Raw genomic sequence first — 5,831 nt, forward strand, 5'->3', positions numbered from 1 at the left:
TCCTAAAAGAATTGTGCATTGATACGTATCTACCTTCATTCTCTAGTATTTAAAGGTGCTTTGGTCCAAAGTTGTCATCCAGGTGGAGGATAAAATACACGGAATTTCTCAAGGAATACTTGCAGCTTAACTTACGTGTGCACAGTAATATATCCAGCAGTGGTGAGGAATTGCTTTCTTCCTTTCAAATGTAGCTTGCTGCACAGTACAACCATAGTATATGATTATTGGTTTACGTTTAAAAAATGTACAAAGTTTTAATACAAACTGTAAATGTCTCATTACGTAGTGGCAATGATTCAAGAACTTTGAACACATAATAGAAACAAGCATTATAAAGTCATTATAAAATGCCACCTGTCCAATACTGTTCTCTCCATATCTAACAGGGTACATAAAATTAAGGACTTCATATAAATCTCAGTCCCCTTACTCAGTGAGCTATTACACTTCATGATTAATCATAAGGCATGGTTTTAATTGTCTTTTCATTAGATTAAGGAATATTACCATTTTCATAATATTTTAAAAATATAATTCTGTCATCTTTATTCGTGTTTAAATAGCATGTAATATCTCAGTGCCCTGTGAAATAAGATGCTGCTCATCAGTAGTATGGCTGGTAGAATAGCATGCCCAGGATTTAATTTTTCAAAATAATTACTTCAAACTTTCATTAGTGCCTTCTGTGTGTTTAAAAAATCATTTAGCAGGTGCCTTCAGAAAATTGCCCTGTTCAATGTAAACACTATTTTTTTCCTTAAATGTGACTTTCAAAACAAATGCAGAAATTTTAGAGCTTGCTGAAATTGGTGAGAGACGAATTATTTAAGATGTCTTTAGCTAACTGTATTGGTGACAGGTATTGTTCTGGCATCTTGTTTTGAAGTCATATAGCTCTTAACACTGATCAGACTTAGGTGGAGTAGATGGATACAATGATAATATAAGGATACAATCTGAGTTTATGGACTGGACTGGCTGTATTGATGTTAGGAGGTCTGAAAACCAATAATCAAATTTCTAGGGTGATACAAAAGGCAGTGTAGTACTTCCAGCTCTTCCTTCTTTCTAAAACTCCAGTCATCTCTGCCTTGAAAGAAGACATTCACCTCCTAATTTTGATAATGGTGATCTTCTAACAGTTCATTTTTGTCAGAAATTAAGAGCAAAATGACATCTTCCACAACAGTCTCAGAGGAGACAATGGTGTGTGTCAGAAGACCGCCTAATAAAGGCTCCTGAAAGTTCCCCCTCTCCTATGCCCTCAGAGATACTTCCTCTAAAATATTTCCAGTTGCCAGCTTTGTTCTTCCCACCACATGCAATACTGTCACGACATCACACTAAAATACCAACATTGTGGATGACCAGTTGAGCTAGTCACAAACAGTAACTGCCACAATTAATTGTACTAAATGCATTCACAATGTCAGCACAGATTTAACTTCACTGTGATCTGTGAAGCGCCAAGTAAGAGGGAAAGTGGGAAGTAAATACTAACTAAGCCTTCAAAATTAATTCAATGCATTTTGAATGTTGTTTGTATCATTTTAGCTAAATTGTAATTTTCATGCAACGTGTGGTCAGTCTCAGTACAAAAATCAACGATCAGGTAGGTCACTGTTTGAGTACAGTTTGTAAATTAATTCCTCAGTTTCAATGAGATACATTATAGCTGGAACTACTCTTGTGACATAGGCTTCACTTTTATGATACTCTTAGGTGGGTGAAAAATCTACTTAGATTTTGATAACACTGGTTGATAAATCAACATCTGCACGTTACAGACTACTTTGTTCCACTTTTTGTGTTTGTATTATTTTTATTGAATGACTGAGAGAACAAAATAGTAATTAAAAACTGGACAATATCTATAAAAATGCCTTTGAAAAAGTCATTTAACTGATTAAACACCTTCGAACAAGTGATCAGATGCTAGATTGTTGCACATGGGGAAAACACAGCTTGCTCACTTTTCAAAAGGTACGCGTGCGGCTAACCACAGAGCTTCACCTTTAGACCATCTCTGTTACAGCTGTCTGTGCCTGGTAGTGAGAATCAAAGGGCGAAGTGGTAAGTGACCAGTTCCCTTAGCTTCTTTCGAATTTGGTGTGAAGATGGGAAACTAAATCCCCTTCCAGAGGCAGGGAATGTTGTGTATTAACAGGTGCCATCAAACAGGGAATAAATAGAAACACAGTTTTCCATTTGCAACTCAGCTGGTTGTTTTTCCCATCTGTATTTGTTTCAGATTTGGTTTGGTAACACTACTTTTATCAGTACTGCAGTTTTCTCTAGTCACAAGAGGAAGAGAAAACAAAGGGAGAAAAACATAAAACCTCTAGAACAGTTTTGGCTATTTTTAACAATAAAAGAGGCTATTTTATAGTGTTTACTCCCTATTAATATTTTAACAATCATTATACTTTGAAGGAACTCTAACTTAACACTTCTTGAAATGCTATTAACTTTAACATGATAAAAAGCTAAAGGGCAAACTCTTTTCCTTGCAGAAAGCCAAAGGAGTTTGACTCAAGGTACAGAATTCTAGGAGGCAGGGCCAGACTTTCCTGGCAGAGCTAAGCATAGTGAGGACTGCTGCTCAAATTGTGTAATTGCCCCCTCCAGGCATACGATCCTTATGCCAGCAATTAGGCAGGCAGTTACTACTGGCTAAAGCTAGCAGGAGACTTGTGAGACCCAGGCAGAAGGGTAGGCAGGGTTTTCTCCTTTTTGCAAACTCGGTAGGTAACTTGCACTGATCTTAACCTAATGCCTGCCTTCCACGTCTACCGTCGTTGGATACTCTGCAAGTCAGGCACAACAACGCCAGACTTGACAACCTGCTTTCCACCACAAAACTACAGCACTTCCCAACAGACATCTCTGTAAGTGGAGGCAGGATTTGTCCCTCAAGAGATACTTCTGAGTAAATAATAATATCACTGTTTTTATCTGTGAGTATAAACACTGTTTTTTGTCTCTTAATGACTGTTTCTGTTTTACTGCTACTTCCCACCAGGAAGTTGACTGCTAGCATAATTAGCAGATGATTGCATGGGGGAGGCAGAAATCTTTAACAGCTGGTTTAAGGCATGCTGTACCAAATCTTCTGTGCTGCAGAACATTTACAGTTTTTGAACAGCATTCTCTCCAATGACAGAGATTATGGGACCATGGTGTGCAGGCCTCTGGGAAGGACTTCCTCAGTTACTTGAAAAAATATGAAGAATACACTTTTAGAGCATTTAGTGGATTAATACAAGTACTTGGGCATACTGTCCATATCAGAATTTAGTACCAAAGATTATCTTCAATATGAAGTCTAGAAACTGAATGTGTAGTGCTGAAATGGTTGGCAGATTTATTTTACAATAAGCGCTGTGAAGTTTCAAACATTTCTGATACTCCAAATGAACTATTTCTTTGGCACAGGATGGAAGGGAGTCAATATTAATCAATGTTACCATTTGTTATAGAAGAGTCATTCTGAGAGTAATGTGTCATGCAGCACAGAAGTTTACTGTTATAAAATAAATAACCGTAATCACTGGCTGTGATAGAATAATAATCATAAAATTAAGAGAGAAACCTTTTGGGAAAGAACTGCTTCAGTTCCCCATGGAGTATTACAGTGTCTGCCAGATGTATGTATCAAGTTCTAGATGGAAAAATAAGAGCTTTAGAGTAAGAAATGTGTAATTAAGTAATGGCTGAAGTACCAAGCACATTTATGAACTATGCATCATGCTGTCCCAGAGGAGGAAGACTACTTGATCTGTGCGAGCATTTAAGCTGAGACACTTGAACATTTTCAGCACTAGAAAACTTTTTCTGGGGCATACTACCAAAGCCTTCCTCGGACAGAAACATTTATTACAGCACTGAAGCGTTCCTCTTCTGTTTTTATGTTCTTCCCCCAGTTACAATATGGAACAAGCAAGTTTGAAGTGGAATATAGGAACAATGCATTTTTGCTTCCGCTGTTGTAGCGAGAACGATGCTAAAACCGAAATCAGTATGAGGCTGACAGAACTGCCGCTACAAAGCATTGCTTCGTCTTCCCTCCACACAAGGAAACCGCTTCCCTCTTTTGTCTGTAATAGGGACCTGTCCCGGTTTGAGCTAGACTTCCTGGTTTGGTGTATAAGGTCATCTCTATGGGGATCTAACGTATGCAGCTCCCATAAATCGCTTTAAAATGCTGAGTCTTTCCTGTATTTCCCCTATCTGACTGTCTATGCCTCCTTCCAGGGCCATGTCTCCTAACTGCTTAGCCTCACCACCAGTTAGTTCCCAATCCTAAGATAAATTTAGAAGGAAGCTGAGTACGGAGACATATTAACAGTTTACTTACGTAGGACTGTACTCCTAAACCTGCCTCGAAAGTTTAAAGTCAGACCTCTTGGTGAGGCCGATGCAGTGGTTTTACGAACGTTTTTTTTTTTTTAATCCTCTTTTAATTCAGTTGATTTTGCACAGTGAGAAAGGGCTTGGCCTGTACATGCAGCTTTTTTTTTTTAAGGTTTAGGGCAACATAAACTTGCCAACTACTACTGTACAGAGTTCCCATTTTAGTGAATTAAGACTTTTAAGATCTTGAGCAGTTTCAATCAAAATCAAGCTTTAAAAATAGAATTTAGGCTTCTAAATCACTTTATTTTGAAAATTTATTTACAGGGTCAAGTCAAAAGTAAATTTTACAATATTTGCTTAAGTCCTTTTATATTGTAACCTCTATTAAATGGAAGAACTTAAAAGTTAACATGTTTTTTCTGAAGTAAGGAGGCCAAATTGACTAATGTATTTCTGGAAAAGGAGGATTATTTTGAAAAAAAGTAACAGAATTTTCTTTTGAAGAAATTAGATTCAACTTGCACAAAATTTCCATTATAGACTCATCTATTTTAAATCACTTGATTCAAAAATGTGGGGGCTTTTTATCCTCTTCTAGTTTAACAATCTTAGGTGATTTCCAAAAGGAAAGGCAAAGGGAGGGCTTTACTCACTAAGACACACTGTGACAATGACAGTTACAGTGCCTTCTGAGATTTACAGCAGGGAGTCGTTCCTTGAAAGTCACCAGTCAACACAACAGTCAGCAGTATACAAGTGTCCAAGAGATGTGTGAAGGTGTTCTGTGTTATGTGAATCTCTTTGCTTTCCGGACAGGTGGTAATGTTCATTTATGCAGTAAACACATCAGAAGGGAAAGCTGTTTTTAATTTAATCCTGTAATTATCCAGTGTAAGAACAGTTCTTGCACAATGGTAAAATTTAGCTCTATAGTTTCACTGTGAAAGAATATACTGTAGCAAAATGACTCAAAACTTCATCTCAATACAGAAGCAGGATTTGAAATGTATTTCTAGTACTAGTTAATGTGTTTTGTTACGTATACACAGAAAAGATAAAATATACAAAACTGGAAAATGTAAATTTTTGTTCCATGACTGTGAAATTGTAAACACTTAACTGCAACAGCATATAGAAAAGTTATGAAATCTGATGCTTTGAGGGTGGGGGTTGGAAAATATATTGGGTTTCTATGTTCATTTGTTGTTCTTTCCATTCCACTTGCTGTATGTGACTTTGAAGCAGCACAGTAAACAGTGATTTTTCCTAGAACATATTAGCTCTGTATACAGTGCTAAACTTAACAGCAAGTAGAATGAAACAGTAATATAAAAAACCCCCAGTAATATAGATATTGATGATTGTCAAATGACTTGTTCATATGACAATCAGCAATCATATGACAACATCATTGTTCACATGACATTTCGGCAATCCAACGCTGGAATGTATACTTCATGGTCTCTTAATTA

This window comes from Buceros rhinoceros, unplaced genomic scaffold (assembly GCF_000710305.1).
Source record: "Buceros rhinoceros silvestris isolate BGI_N320 unplaced genomic scaffold, ASM71030v1 scaffold8894, whole genome shotgun sequence".
Classification (NCBI taxonomy): Eukaryota; Metazoa; Chordata; class Aves; order Bucerotiformes; family Bucerotidae; genus Buceros; species Buceros rhinoceros.